The following is a 17069-nucleotide window of genomic DNA, read 5'->3' on the forward strand; positions in this document are numbered from 1 at the left end:
GTATCCCAGGCTCTGCCCCTGTGTCACACTTAGGTATGGATTTGCAGTTGATGGGATTCTATGGCAATGTCATATAATTGGCTTTAGTCTTGCTGGTAGTCAAGGCTTGTTGGCGTTTGCAGGGTCCAATGATGAGAGAGTTTGCTTTCCTGGATTCTCTCTCCTAGTCCCCCCTTTCTGAATTAGCAGCCTGGTGATCCAGCTATAAGGCTGCAACTGCTTCTGCCTGGGGAGTAAGAGGCTCAAAGAGCTGGGAAATCCCCACTCTATCCCCACTCAGTGCAAAGCTTTGGGAAAGGCTCTGGCAGTCAGGGCCTCCAGTGTAATCAGGCGGGGGTGGGAGTCAATTGTTGTCAAGGTGACTGTTCAGCGCCTATCATTCAGTTGGACCTCTCAACCCAGGCTTTCCATACTTTGTAGCCTGTTTTTGCTGGGAAGAAGAGGCACTAGTCTCTGCTTGCGACTAGTGTAGTATAGATCTTATTATCTGCTAAGTCCTTCTTGTTAGCGTTTATCCCTGAATATGGAGGCTCTATCAATCAGAAGTTGCCCCTGCCCCTTTAGCGAGAGGCACTAAAAAATATCACGCCTCTTGTCTTGGATCGCTGAACTGAGAGAGATCTTATCAATTAGAATTGAGGGTGCGCAGATTTCATGGGTTAAGCTAATTTCAGTGATTGGGTCGCAGCTGTGCTCCCGAAGGTATTTTAGGCTGCCTGCGCGCGCCTCTCCCCCAACGCTTGATTGTTAGCTTGAATGGCTGGGTGAGGTGCCCCGCCCACGGAGAGAATCTCCCAGGCCTCTCCCGCTCGCCCTGCCGCTGGCGGCTGGATCGCACCAGGCGCAGGATAATGGGGCCCCCTGGGTGTGCGGGCCAGTAGGGCGCTCTGGACGCGTGGAATGCCCAGGGCACGCGCGCGAATGGGGTGCTCCGGGCACCGGTGGCTGGCAACTCTCACTCGTAGTGCGCGGGCCACTGGGAACGTAAGCGGTGCTCACTCTGCAACCGGACCGGGCGCGCGCCCCGTGGCTCGCGGCGGCTCGGCTCGCGGCGGCTCGCGGCGGCTCACGGCGGCTCGGTTCACGGTGGCTCGGCTCGCAGCTCCCGAGTGTGGGCTAACTCACCACAGGCGCACTTCCTCGCGGCTTGAATGAACATCCCTGCGGTAGCTTCCTCCACACCCTCGTCTCTCAGATTCAAGTGATAACAGTCCTTTTGCTATCAGTTTGTGTGGAATTCCGGAATGCTCCGAGGATAGATTTTTCTGTTTCTAGTTGATAAATTTGTTGTGATTTAGGGGAGAGCTGCCGGACGCGCTGCTCACGGCGCCATTTCCATGACGTCACTCTGAAAATAATATTGATTTTAGTTTTCACAGGCAGCTAAATCGCTGGAAGATCCTCTCATCCCATCTGTCTTGATTTTTTTTATTCTTTCTTAGGAAAGATGTTCTTCGGTTTTGTTCAGACCTGGGATGTGGGCCTCATTCTATGGTATGGTTCTTATTTGCAAAGCATGAACCTTCTGGCGTTTCAGTTAATTGAGGTATCCATCACTGAGATCGTGTTCTGGATGGCCAGATAATCATCCTCTGTAGCACTGCGCCATTCCTGTACTCCAGTCTACGTTTATCCCTGTATGAAACCTCACAGTAGTCTTGTGCCAGACACTTCAACTCCAACCCAATCTTTACCCTCTCTTCTCAATGAGATTGCCATTCTCTGTACAAGATTACTTTCCTGCTTCAAGTGAGAACACTGAAAGAAGGTGAGCCTCAGATCACACATTTTCCTCTGTACGAGGATCAAATTCTTGCACTGACTCTTGCCCAATGACAGCAGATGGTCATGTACTGGATTTTGCCTGTTGGTAGGTAGCTGCTTATACTGGGAAGGTAAGGTGAAAACTTGTTATCCTGTCACCGATGGAGGAAAAGTTTTATATCATAGGCTTTTTAATGACTAATGTGCTACAAAGTTCTGAAGTAGCACATTAATTATAATTTTGTATTAACTAATATATATGTTTTAATCACTTTTGTATATTATAGATAAAGCTATACATGTATTTCTTAATAACTCTAGTAAAATTTCCTTGTGATTGATTCCCAGAAATTGATTAAGGGTAAGAGTATATTTCTGGTTCTTGAAAACATTGAAAAAGTAATCTCTTCAAACCTGATTTGAAAACAACAACCACAAAAAAAGAGGATAAAATGTTGTATATGATAATATAATATGTGATAATATAGATTATTTCCACAACAATTGCATCAATGTATAGTTATTAGTTATGCAATAGAATACAAGTTTTTCTACATACTTAAACACATTAAATATTTTATTTTGTTTCCTAATAAAGAAATTTAAAGATAATATGAATTCAGTACTAATCTTTGGAAAGGCAGAATAATAAATTGATAAATGGCCCTGAAACTACCCTGCCGGTGGCTAGCCTGAATTCTCAGCCTCCGCTTATCCTAGAAACCTTAATTAGCCAGAGGGCACAGGTACTTTTCCACCAATGTTTTCAATTATTTTAAATCCTAAGTTTGAGGGGAGAGTAACTTTACTCTGACTTTCAGAGGCTTTTGGTCTAGGCACCTTAGTTTTATGCAAAGCCTCAAAATGACCACATAATAAACCTGACCTGTGTGTGAAGTTGCTAATGTCTCTAACTACATTACCTCTGTGCTGAGTGCTCACTAAGACTTCACTGGTTGGAGAGGTCTTCTTGGGTAACTCCCTGGCCCTCAGCCCTAGACCATATGAGAAGGAAAAATCTGTAGGGGAATAAACAGCTGCCATCGTAAGCTCACTTTGGAAATGGTTTCCCCTTCCTGGACTTCCAATTTAATGTATCTAGAGCCCACTGCCTCCACAGCTTTCTAGGATAGTTGAAAATCAGATGAAATCAGATTTTTGTACCCTATCCAGAGTTTCTAGTTCTGTCAGCAGTTTTTTTGGCTTCACATGACTCAATACATTCTATGCACTCAAAAAGAGAAACCAAGATTTGCCTGTTCTGAAATTAATACAAGTTGAATTCTATGATGTATATTCCTTATATTTGTTTGGCTAGTTTTGCACAATATTTTTCTTCTTAGATGTCCATCCACATCCTCACACACCTTCTCATGGCTGGAGAGCATTGCACTACATGATCGGACCAAACTGTATTTATACATTCTACTGTTAAGGAGTATTTGAGGAATTTGTACTTTCTGGCCATAATGAATAATGCTGTTTTGAAAAGTCTTAAGTCTTTTTGTGACTATGTAAATATATATATATATATATATATATATATATATATATATATATATATATATATATATGTATTTTTCTGAAGTTGGAAACGGGGATGCAGTCAGACAGACTCCTGCATGTGCCCGACCAGGATCCTCCTGGCTTGCCCACCAGGGGGTGATGCTCTGCCCATCTGGGGCGTAGCTCTGTTGCGACCAGAGTCATTCTAGCGCCTGAGGCAGAGGCTATGGAGCCATCCTCAGTGCCTGGGCCAACTTTACTCCAATGGAGCCTTGGTTGCAGGAGGGGAAGAGAGAGACAGAGAGGAAGGAGAAGGGGAGGGGTAGAGAAGCAGATGGGCACTTCTCCTGTGTGCCCTGGCCGGGAATCAAACCAGGGACTCCTGCATGCCAGGCCAACGCTCTACCACTGAGCCAACCAGCCAGGGCTAAACATATATTTTTAGATGTACATGGTAGTTCTAGGCCATGGGATACATATGTGCTTACATGTAGTAGCCAAAGTGGTTTTTCTTATTTACATTTAAACCAGTAGTAGGTGAGAGTTTCCATTTTTATATTTTTAATTTTTAATGTAAAATTCTCTATACTTTTATATAAAATATAAAAAGTATATTTTTAGTTGGCTGTATTCTCCTCAAAGACCCTCTGCCATATCTTCATAGGGATATTGTGTTTTCCATTGATTTAGATAAATCTTATATGTAATAAAGACATTAACTGTGATATTTACAGCAAATATAGTCCCATAGATTCTGTGCTTTATGTTTTCATTTCCTCTGTCCTAGACATAGGGTATAAATGACTCTGGATTGGTCCTACTTTGAATTATTTGCATGCCTACTTCAGTCTGTTAGCGTAAATAATTAAGCTTTAACTTGATCACAACAATGAACTCCTTATCAACAGATTTACCTCTCAGTATTCAATATAATAATAAGTATCATTTTAAGACTGATATTTATAACACAAATTGGAACACTGTAGATTCACTGTAGAGAGAAGTATAAATTGGTAAATAGCAAAAAAAAAGAGGAAGAACAAGAAATGTCTGTATTAAAAATGTTTATAGGGTATATAATTAGACTAAAGTGAATCCATAATTAATAAGATGACCCTTTGTTTGTTTTAGTTTTGTTTTTTTGCCTTCCTTTGGCCTTTCATAAAATACCACATCTGAATGTTTGTGGCCACCATGTTTGTAGCTTACCCATCTAAAACATGCCTTTTTAACTGACACTTTGTTAGCCATGTCACATCGATCACTAAGTTGTGACTAAGGGCAGGTGATAAACAATGTTGAGTTCCAGTTTTCCTAGCCTAACCATAACTGTTAGACTCACACAATGCCAAACCAACTGGCAATGCAATATGCCCAAATGATATTTATCTCAACATTTAGTCAAACAGTTTCCAGTATAATATGTTTTCATAATACTGTCTTCTGAAAAATTTACATTTAAAAAGTATAACAGAGCATCAAGGTGACATCTGTTAATGATAAAAGCCTCAAATTTATACGGAAGAGACTAATATGCTTCAAGACTTCCAAATAGGCTTTTAAATCCACAAAATGTGTTACAGTGTTTAATCTCTGCCTCACCTAAAATGTATTTTAAGGAATGCTTTCATGGCTAGACACAGGAAAAATCCCAAAGATCAAAGTTATAAATAATAACATCCATAATAGTAAAAACCATTTCTAAATTCTTGGTTTGCTTTCAACGTCATTGATTTTTCCAACATTATACTGAAACAACAATATTTTTAAATAATAGACTTCATCTTTTTCTACCAGTATGTTATCACTGGCTTCAGTCATTGCATTGGAAGGCTATAACATTCTTGGCACATTGCCAAATAGAAGAATGCAGATTTATTTCTAATAGGTGTCTACTCACTCCCCACCTATAACATGGATAGAAAATGAAAACAAACAAACAAAAAAACAACAACAACTCCAAAATAAGCTTAAGTAGATGACTACTTGGGTGATGTGATCTGCCTTGACTCTTCAAGGATAAAGAAAAAAATTTCTATACCATAAAACCCATTCGACCTATCTAGAAAGCTGCAACTGAGGTTTAATACTACTCAGAAGAGCTCTGGTTCTTTACTTGATTTATCAAGAAGTAAACAACTCATCATGCTGAGGGGAAAAAATATTTAATAGAGACCTCAACCATGTCAAATCATAAGGAACAAATACTTGAAAACAAGGAGTTATTCTTAGCATAGATAACTTGACTTAAAGGAGGTTTAATCAAGAAACTCAATGAGTTCAAGTAATGCAAAATAAAATTTAGCCCTAGCCAGCTAGTTCAGTTGATTAGCATTAGTCACCCCAATGCACCAAGGTTGCGGATTAGATCCCAGTTCAAGGCAAATATAAGAATCAACCAATGAATGAATAAATAAGTGGAATAACAAGCCGATGTTTCTTTCTCTCTCTCAAATAAATTTTAAACAAAGTGAAATTGAGAATATGTTTAATTTTGTTAACCTAAATGTGTACATAAGCTATAGTGTGCCTAGATGGAAACACTCACAATGCAAACTAAGATTTGATCATGTTACTCAGGTTAGGAGACAATTTTGCTTTTATTCTAGTGATTTTACTTACAAGTGATCTTTTGTCTAAGATAAACTGTATAGGAGTAGATTTTTTTTACCAGAAAACTGAATACGTGACTATTCAGGCATCTCATGAAATTATTTATCCTGAGAACGCTGCTACCATCACCCCACAGGGGTCACGATTGCTGAAAGATACCAATTTCCAATTCAACCATCCTCCAAGTATCCTTCTCTTTAAAAAAGATCAAATCTGCAGGCGGTTATGAAATTATTTAAGTCTTACTATATCTTGAATGAGTAATCTATATACTCCCTACCGTTACTTCTTCTTTTCCCAACCCCAGCTCTGCATCTGAACAGAACCTTATCACCCCACGGTATGACTTTCCCTGAGATCACTAATGAGAGCCTGAAGGCCCAATCCCCTGCCTGGTCCCAGTCTTCCACGACATGTCTCTGTGTAGCCTTATAAAACGTTCTTCCATTTAAGAAGCAGACTGGATTCTGGAAACAGAGTGAAACAACCTCTTCCACCAAAACCAAGCTCTAGGATTTCTGCCAATTCTGAGTCTGACAACCAGCATTTAAGAAGCTACAGAGGCCAGGCAATGAGAGAAATGCATATGCTTTCTTCCCTAAAGGGTCAGGGTTGGCAAGATTGTGAGGAACTTCATTGAAGCCCAAGGACAAAACGCAATAAACTCTATTTTTGCAGACAAACTTGGTATGCAAAAACCTAGGTGCTCCTGAGCAGGATGACTGAATGGAATAAGGTTGCCCCTGGACCCTATGGGGTAGTGAAAATACATCAGGGTGATTGAGTCACCCTGCTCTTGGGGTCAGGAGATTACAGAGAGACTTGAGAACTGAGTGGGTTTTCAAGAAGTAATTGGAACAGTCAATTCTTGAAGCTGTAAATTCATTCTCTACTTCTTTAATATATTAATCTTTTCCCAGTCTCTGGCCAATTTTACAACCCAGGAATATTTTTCTTAAGGACCTGGAAGCCATTCCTTGAAATAAAATCATTAAGAGAGGGGTTGCTTGACTGGGTGAAAAGGTAAAGGGATTAAGCAATAAGTAAATAAATCATAGACATTGACAACAGTATGGTGATCCCCAGAGGAAGGGGGTGGGAGAAGGTTGAAGAGGGTTTGGAGGGGATAAATGGTGATGGAAGGAGGCTTGACTTGGGGTAGTGACCACACAATACTGTGTACAGATGATGTGTTACAGAACTGTACACCTGAAACCTGGAAGGAGGCTTGAGTTGGGGTGGTAACCACACAATACTGTGTACAGATGATGTGTTACAGAACTGTACACCTGAAACCTGTATCATTTTACTAACAAATGTAGCCCAAATAAATTCAATTTAAAAATAGTTTTTAAATTTAAAACAAATGAAAAAAGATAGTGCTTCTACCTCCCAATCTCTGTGGGAAGGTAGAAGCCTAACTACCAAAAGCTTCAATTAGCAAACACAGCTGGCCTGAACACACTGCGTGTGGACCAGCCTCCCCACTAATGCCCTCCAGTACTTTCCCACTAGCTCACCACAGTGCTGAAAAATTCTTCTGCCTTTTGTTTCAGTGGAGTTGAGTTCACTCCCTCATCCCATTGCTATAGCCTTGGTGAAAGTCCGCCTTGCCTGTTTAACTTTACTCAGTGCAATTTTTCTCTGACAGCCACTGTAGAGCACTTCAACCATAATGTAGTGGTGGTAACAGTTGTGATTAGTAAAATATTCAACAAAGTTTCTTGACCCTATAAACCAGCAATTCTCAACCAAGGGCAATTTTGCACAACGGGGGACATTTGATAAAGTCTAGAGACATTCTTGATGGACACAATTAGATTTTCTCTTTGCATCCAGTGGGAAGAAGTCAGGGATGCTACTCAACACTTACAATGCACAGGGAAGCCCCTCAAACCAGAGAATAATGTGGTGCAAACGTTCATAATGCATGCTGAAGAACCCTGCTTTAAGCAATAGGATAATAGCACTCTTCCCTAAATCTGACTTGATCAAAGCACTTAGGTTGTGCCAAAAAGCCTGTACCATAATAAGTTAGACTGTAGTAGCTACGACAAGAGCAGACAACTGAAAAATAGTTATAAATAGCTCTTAAAGAGCATATCATTGAAGAAAACTGACTAGAATCAATAACATTTACAGAACACTGAATTATTACTTTTCCACCATATCTCTATGAGTATATAGAACATGGTTCACTTGCTGCTGATGCGCAGCTTCTGCCATCTTTAGCTGAGGCATCATGGGCCAGTTATTTAAGTCTTAGGCTGAGTTTTCTCTTGGGTACAGAAGTGGAACAGTGGCCCCTGCCTCAGTGTCACTGTCAAGATCCACCAAATATGATGCATGTTCAATGCTCAGGCGGTTGTCTAACTTATAGTAAGCTCTCAGCAGATGCCTGATGGTTTTAACACCACAGTAAGAAAGAAAGATAGGGATCCCAGAATTGACTACTTAATTAATAAATGAGGAAATAAGTGACATCTAATTAAGTCCTAAGCTTATCATTTAATATATTTTGGGATCAAGCTAACTCTTCAAACACCATTATTTTTATAAGAATTTCAGATCTAGATAATCCAATTTGTGGACTCACTGAGTCACTCTGAACTCATAATCACTTAAAGGTATTTCCTAGTAAGAATATAATTAGATGTTTTTAATTAGTCCTCATAGGCTAATGAACTGCCACTCTGCCATTACCTCCTTTAGAGCTTCATCTCAGTTAATTTATGTGTACACTAGTAACTATGATTAATCCAACACAGATTAATATATAGATTGCCACCACCTGTCACTATGTTCCTGACAAAAGAATGGTTCTTCTTAGCCCATCGCTCCCTCAGAAGAATGAGTTGGCAGATGTTCTCTTAGTAGCTGGCAAGTTAACTTAAACAGATTACCGATTTCCTTTTCATTTACTCAAAAAGCAGTTATTGTCACAATAATAAAGAACAAGCATCGATTTAATTCACTTGTGACACACTGATCTCATTTTATTTGGCAAGCAATAAAACAATAAAAAAATATTAAACACCTTCCCTCCTCCTCTTTTGCACACAGCTAGAAAATTCACATCAGGACAAACTGACTTAAAATGGTTCTATGTAGTTCAGATGTAAATGAATGTGGCTTGTTTTGTAATGTCAGGCTCTGGTGCATTCTCAACTACACATTAAGTAATAGACCTGAGATACTGTCTTATTTTTATTTGTCCCACATTAAGAGCCTCTACTATTTATATTCGTCATATGCCTTCTTGGCAATTTGCTAAAGAGTATCTGCGTTTCCTCAAGAGCTATAGTTTAAAATTAGAAATGCATCAGTACATGAGAAGTAAAAGCATGAAATCCCTTGTCTCCAGTCAATCATCCACTACCAAATCAGTATATAAAGGATGTTTTTAAACCACCAAACTAAAGGAAACAGTTCAAAAACAACGGGTATCTTTGCCTGAAATTTCTAACACAATTTTTCTTCAGATAGACTTGTCAGCTCCAAATTAAAAATGATTTTGATATCTGGGGTCTTGGGAAATAAAGACGATCTTGCTTCATATTCTATTGTAGATAAAGTAGAGATGTATTAAAGTTTTTAAATTTCTTCCCTCTTTATGAGTTCCAGAGGGCATATCTTGGTGAGTTCAATATGCTAGTTTTACTTTAATTTTCTCCTAAGTTTGTTTTTCAATTTTATTCTAAAATGTAGAGTCAAAGAAAAGTACTAGTCCTCTCTAATGTACTTTTGAAAAGGGGAGCGTTCAATGTAACTTCGGTGAGGTACAGATCAGAACACTTATGCTATGAAGGACTTAAAAAATAATTATTAACAGTGGCAAACTCCAGAATTACCCTAGTATGAAGACAAATGATATGCTTGACATTCCATCTAAAGGAAAAACTTTTTATCATCTAGAAATCTTCCACAGACATTTTTTGGAAGGGCTTTTTCTATAAATCACTTAATACCAGTTATAGATCCTGACCTAGCTCAAGTTAGCATGTTAGTTTGTTTGGAAAACCAAGGTGATTGTGTAACTTCCTAATGTATTGTCATCTGTCCATACAACACAACATTTTCAGATAATTGTGGTTGATATTCTATGTCTTTCTTTATACCCCATCTTCTAAAAGATCAAGAAAAGGCATAATGTAAACACTGCTAGTTGAGCTTGTGTAGGTTTATGCAAAAATATTACATGGTAACCCATTCTCATATCTCCACTTCTCCCAATTTCTGTTCCTTTCTTGCTTTCTCACTGCCTCTCCTTTTCATCACCACCACCACCACCACCATCATCATCATCATCATCATCACTGTTATTGTCACAACTAACTAGGCGGAGTCTCTTTTTTTTTTTTTTTTAATTTTTTTTTTTTTTATTTATTCATTTTAGAGAGGAGAGGGAGAGACAGAGAGGAGAGACAGAGAGAGAGAAGGGGGGGAGGAGCTGGAAGCATCAACTCCCATATGTGCCTTGACCAGGCAAGCCCAGGGTTTTGAACCGGCAACCTCAGCATTTCCAGGTCGACGCTTTATCCACTGCGCCACCACAGGTCAGGCTAGGCGGAGTCTCTTAATGTAACTTTAAAGTGTCTGAAAGCAAAAATATTGGCATTGGAAAAAATGTTAATCTATTTAGAACTTTTTTAGTTCTTGATTATTTTATATTTCCCTTATTAAAGTAATTATATTTATTATACTGGCATATAGGTACAAGGGAAAATTACTCCACCACCACAGCAAGCGTATTTAATATTGGACATCTTTACATGCTTTTCTCTCTCAAGCTTTTACCGTTAAAGCTGTACTGAATTTAAATTCTGTATGCAGCTTTTAAATTTTCTTCACATTACATTTTAAGAATTTTTAAATCTCATTAAGAACTCCTTATAAAATGTATTTGAAGTGGTATATGGCTGAAATTCTTAATGTTACAATGCACTTCAAGAGCTTCAGAATATTAATTAAATGAACAAATATACACAGAAGGGAACAAAGACTGGATTCCTTTTCTGTAAAGCTTATATTCTGCTTGGGAGAAGCAGACATTGACATCAAACCAAATAGATAATTGCAGATAGTGATTCTTGTCATAGTAATCGTGGGGTTCTGATTTTGGTGAGGGGGCTCATTAGAGAGGACAGGTGCTCAGGCAATATCCATCTCCAAACAGAGAATGTGTGATCTGAGATCGGGATAAGAAGCAGGAATCAGCCTGCCCTGTGGTGGCGCAGTTGATAAAGCGTAGACCTGGAATGCTGAGGTCGCCGGTTTGAAACCCTGGGGTTGCCTGTTTAAGGCACATATGGGAGTTGATGCTTCCAGGTCCTCCCCACCTTCTCTCTCTCTCTCTCCCTCTCTGTCTCTCTCTCTCCCTTTCTCTCTCCTCTCTAAAATGAATAAATAAAATTTAAAAAAAAAGAAGCAGGAATCAGCCATGTGGAATTATTAAGGGATATGCAAATGTAAGTACAGTGGATTAATGCCGTCTTCCTGGAAATTCTTAGTAACCTGGAATAGATCTACATGGAGGTACAGACAAAGGGTGAGCAAGTCTTGGAAACGTCACTTCCGTGTCAGGCCTCACATGTTTTCTCCTGAGTCAGATCTCAAACTTTGTTCATCTTTTCCTCAGAAGCCACTTAGACGTTACATTCACCCATTACATTGCTCACCAATCACAGGAGGACTGATGTGACCAAACTCATCCTTAAACTTCTAACCAAAGATGTAGTTAGAATTTGTAATATAATCCAATTAAAATTCATGTTGTCCTTTATTGTTCCTAAAAATTTACCATTGATTCTTGATATTTCAAATTTGTGCTGCTCTTTTTACTGTCAGTGTTGGAGCTGAAATGTATCAAGCTTGGACAACTGGTTTAGTACTGCAGTGAAAATTAAGGACGATGGATAGATTATAATGGCAGGACCAAACCAAAACCACTTTGGCCAATCACAGTTTTCTCATTTCAATAATAATAATGTGAAGTTTTTAAAGAAATGGTATACAGCACTCAGCTTAGCGCCCGCCACACCCAAGCCTTAGCGAATAGGTCAGATGGGTAGAGAGAGAAAGAGAGAAACTGCTCTCTCGCGCGCACGCGCGCACGCACACACACACACACACACACACACACACACACACACACACACACACCCTTGAGGTTATTTGAAATACTGCATGTATAAAGACTTTATTTAGTAGCAGTAAAAATAAGTCTATTTTTATTTTTACATTATTCTGTGAAGAGCCTCTTGAAACTGTCACTTAGATAACTGCATGGGGCCTGCTGACTAGGAAGGGCTGTCCACCGATCTTTACTTGGATGTGGGGAACCTGAAATCTCACACTCCACCAACTCTTGGACACAGACATCATATCAAGTTTCAAACACAATCATAATCGGGCATGAAATAGTGATGCTAAGAGTGAGTCCTCCCAGTGTTCCTGTTTCCTTTGGTTCTCAGAACCCTCATTAGGTGACTTTCTCCACTCTGACATAAATATTCTCAGAGAAGGCTGCCCTGAGGCCCAGAACTCTGCATTTGGAATAGAGCTCCAAAGGCAGGGAGGTGCCTGAGTCCTACCCCAAGGGAAGGGAGGGAATTCAGAAACTACTAAAGCAGCTCTCACACTGTCCGTAGAAACCCAGCACCCGTCCAGCGGAGTTACCTCAGAGGAGGGGAAAGAGGGCTGAGCACAGGGCCTTGACTCAGAACGTCCATTTTCACATGATGTATATACAAGGACATGATGTTGAAAGCATTCCATGCCTAAAATGAGAGCTTAAAAACAGAGCCACAATGAAAAGGCCCCTTGTAAACAGTCCTATGATTTACAAATGCTAGCTTGTAGTATTACTACTGCTGTTCCTTGGTTCCTGTGAAAATTTAAATGCTTGTATTATTGGGATATTGCTTAATTAGGAATTAATCTCAAGAAAAGGCACTGTTCCAAGTCAGATCCCTTTTTCTCTTTACCATTCTGAGCAATAAGCACGTTTAAAGACATTCCTAGAGGGATTCCGCTCATGGGGGAAGGCAGGAGCAGCTGACTACACTCTTCTGTCACAAACTGAATTCACACAGGGTCAGCCCAGTCAGCCGTCCTCTGCAATAAAGAAACTCACCACGCTTCCTCGTTGTTATGAGGGTATTTGGGGACATATCCCCTGCCTCCTTTGGTTGTAGTGAGGGCTCTAAGGATCTCAATTCAATTACTGCAACCTGGATATTTAATCCCAGGTTATAGCCAAACACTAAAGGAATATTGAAAAATAATAACAACATCAATCCAACTTAACTCAGTGTCCGTTATTTACCCTAAAAGAGAGCAACACAAAGGCAGGATCCTGTATGAAACCTAAGTAAATAATAAGACCCAGGATGTATATTGTGACCATTTGCCAGGATTGGTAAGTGCTGTCCATGCATCGGTTCATTCATTCCTGAAAACAGCCTTAGGGACACAGCACCATGATTATTTCTTTGACAGATGAAACCCAGAGCGAATAAGCCATCCATCCACCCAAGGTCAATGTTGGGGCTAAGATTCAAACCTAGCCAATCAGGTTTGAAAGATCTCCAAACGATGTTTTAGCTTTTACTTTCAGAGAAACTAGGAAGAAGATTATATATTTTAATCCGAACTCTGCCAATAATATGGATGCCTTTGTGTTTAATATCTTCCTTTTGCTCCTCCGGATCCACACCCCATGCCATTCTACCTTGCTCTGTGCACCAGAGTCTGGCCTATACGGATAGCACCCAATGGGCATCCGGTTGGGTTTGGCAATAGCCAGAGGTCAGAGGTCAAAGGGAGAGGAAGGTTGGGGCATTTATTTTCCTGGTTGCCCCAGTCTGGTTCCTACGGGTCAGCTGCATCCGTCTGTTGAATCCACAGCTCATGTCAGATGACTCACTTCTCTCCCTCTCCCTTCCTCTGCCCGGCCAGAACAATAGCTCCCCACCCTTACAGTTGCTGGGGCACTGATCATACTTGTTATTTCCTCTAACCCTTGACTACATCTTCATAAACAGTCCTTTGATTAAACTTTCCTCAAATCACCATTCCAAGAACTTGAGCAGAAAATTGATTTCTCTATTTAGTTCATATATCACTGGACACACACACACAAAAGTCCAGCATAACCCTCACTGTCCCCACTTCCTAGCCTCTGCACAAGAGGCCCAGGAGATAAATTCTACAGCTGTCCAAAAAAGAAATCCACCTACTAAAGCATATGTGAATATTCTTTCTCTCTTTTTTTTAAGAAATCAGGAATTGAGGTCTACAAATAGAACAGCATCCTTATTCTAATCATAGTCATGGGGTCTATTAAAGCATCCCAAGTGTCAAGCAGCAAGATAGTAACAGACCTGTCCATCTTGGGTGTTAAGTCTCTCTAAATTAAATGACTTGACTGAAGCTTTGACTTAAGTCTCATAAATCAGACAGCCTAATTAAAGACACAAATATCTGATACAATGTAGCTGATAATACTAGACATTTGGTTTCCTGGACCCAGGTAGTAAATGATATCCAGGAAATGTGATTCCATGGGGCAAAAAGAGACCAGGTGCATCCTTGTTTTTCCCTTCAATCCAATCAGCCATTTATCAGAAATAATGCATGCTTATGACTATGTCTCAAAGACATGGAGCATCTGAACTGATATAACATCTCTTTTTTCAAAACATCTCCAGTTGATCTTAGCATTCACCGTAACAGCTCACCCTGTGGTAAGAAGGTAGGTTATTTCCATTGAAGGGATGTGAAAACAACACACTGAGTTATAATTCAAGAAAAAAATATGTCTATGGTTCCCTAACTCCTCTTCCCTAACCCACCTTGCTAGCGGACAGTGCCTTTCTGCTTCACTCCTGGTGTCCATGTGGAAAGTTCAGCTTTACGGCCACAATTCTGCTGACTTGGTTAGCAGGATGCATTTCCTTTTACCATGACTTGATAAATGCAAAATTAAATGTGTGTCATTCACTGCCTTTGCTTAAAAACATTATTGCTTCATCGTCAGAATGCATCACAAAGGTCTTAAAACTTTTGAGCATGCACAACTATCAGTGGGATGTGTGTGTGTTGGTTACATACCACAGAGTAGACTCTGAGTCCTGGTGACCCTGTGATGAGTGATGTTCCAATGTCATGTCCTCAAAAGCCCAACTCAGACTCATACCTATGGCTTCTTTTATGGAGTCAACCCATTTCATATTTAATCTTCCTCTTTTCTTGCTGCCTTCTATTTTTCCCAACATTATCATCTTTACCAAAGAACCTGCCTTCTTGTGATGTGCCTGAAGTAGGACAGCTTCAGTTTTGTCATTATAAGACTCCAGCAATGTTTCAGGCTAAATTAACTCTAGGACCCACTTGTTCATCCTCCTAGTGGTCCAAGACCAGTGGGATAGATACAACAAATGAACATTGCTCTGAGTTACAGGTTCATAGAACAATGGCTGGGGATGGATGCATGATATATTGACCCACTATAGCAACAAGTATTTGAGGAATCTCTTGGCATACTTCTGGCCTAGAAGGAAACAATGAACATGACCAAAGATTAAAAGACAGAAATTCTGTATCTTATTTCTGTAATTCTAGTTGCGCCATGTTGATGTGTGACAACAGAGCTCTCCCACTATGACATTTTCCACTATAAAATGACAACTATCTGTATGACCTGGCCCACAGACTCATTGGCAAGAACAGAAGTGATTTATATGTAAAATCAGTAATATCAAAAAGCCTTGTGCTACTTCCCCTTGCAGAGAATAGTCAGAAATAAATTTAAGTGACTGAGATCCTCACCATATGAAATAGTCAAGATGCAGTGTTTCTTTCAAATTACACATGCTATTTCTTTCCCTTCCAGCTTGCAGTAACCAGCCTCTAATGACCTCCTCCAATGACCATCACCTTCTGGTAGTCATATACTCACATAGCTCTCTCCCATAATAATTAGGGCTAGCCTGTAGATCCAAAAAGATATTACAGAAATGATAGTGTGTGATTTCCAAAGTAAATTCACAAAGTCATTTTTCTTCTGCCTTGTTCTCGTATCACTCAACCCTGAAACTGGTTGATCAATATAATAGCTCACATAGTGAGGTACTGAGGCCTTCTATCAAGAGCCAGCACCAACTGCCAGTCATAGGATTAAGCTGTCTTGGAAACACATTTTCACACGCCAGTCAAGCCTTCAGATGAATGTATCTCCAGCTGACATCTTGACTGTAACTTCATGAGAGATTCCAAACTGGAATCACTCAGCTAAACTACTCCTAAATTCTAGATCCAAAGAAACTGCATATGATAATAAATATATACTGGCATAATCCATAAAGATTTTGGGGGTAATTTGCTATGTGGCAATAGATAACTAAAATACTCTTCATTCTGATTTTCTACTCTATTCAAGGTTTATCCTGGATGCATATCTACCCTTTCCCCAATGCTGACACACATATATCCATATTCCAAGCAAGCCCTCCATACAGAAGAATAGTAAAACATCTGGGTTATGCATACTTTGATAATAACACAATATTAAAGAATTAATGCACTAAGATATACATGTCCACAGTTGCCTCATTCATAGTACAAACAATGAAAGTCATTCTGAAAAATGTCCTCATCCATTAAATTGTTTATAAAAATAAATACCACATGTTTGCTTTTAAAAATGCATATAACTCTAATTTACTTACAACTCAGTAGATTATTCCATTGTCTTATGGTAGCATGAGTGGAAATGGTGACATCATTTTACTACCCAGACAGTTATAAGTAGGGAGTTACCGTCCTGACATCAACTCCTTTGTTAACTGCTGGAATCGAGTCATAGTATCTCAGCTGAAACTATAAGATGGTTAAGAGGGACATCTGGCTGAAATACTACAAAGGTCTAGTAGTGCATTTAAACCTAATATGAGTCTCTTCAGCTGTAGTAAAATTTCAAACAGTTATTCATTGCAACTTTACTATGAGTCACAATGACATTATACCAAGAGTGCTAAAATACTAACAATACTGGAAGCACCCACAGCAGATAAATATATCATTCTTGCCACCTGTTTTCTTCTCTATATAAAATCGATTTATCATTAACAGATCAGATCAATTTTAAAATATCATACAACTATAGAAGAAACATACATAAACTT

General features: G+C 39.5%; 1 protein-coding gene across 10 annotated transcripts in view; it reads right to left on the reverse strand.

Annotated features, from left to right (window-relative positions):
- Positions 1 to 17069, reverse strand: part of INPP4B (inositol polyphosphate-4-phosphatase type II B) — a 611130-nt gene that overhangs the window by 343120 nt on the left and 250941 nt on the right. The window lies entirely within an intron of this gene.

This window comes from Saccopteryx leptura, chromosome 1 (genome assembly GCF_036850995.1).
Source record: "Saccopteryx leptura isolate mSacLep1 chromosome 1, mSacLep1_pri_phased_curated, whole genome shotgun sequence".
Classification (NCBI taxonomy): domain Eukaryota; kingdom Metazoa; phylum Chordata; class Mammalia; order Chiroptera; family Emballonuridae; genus Saccopteryx; species Saccopteryx leptura.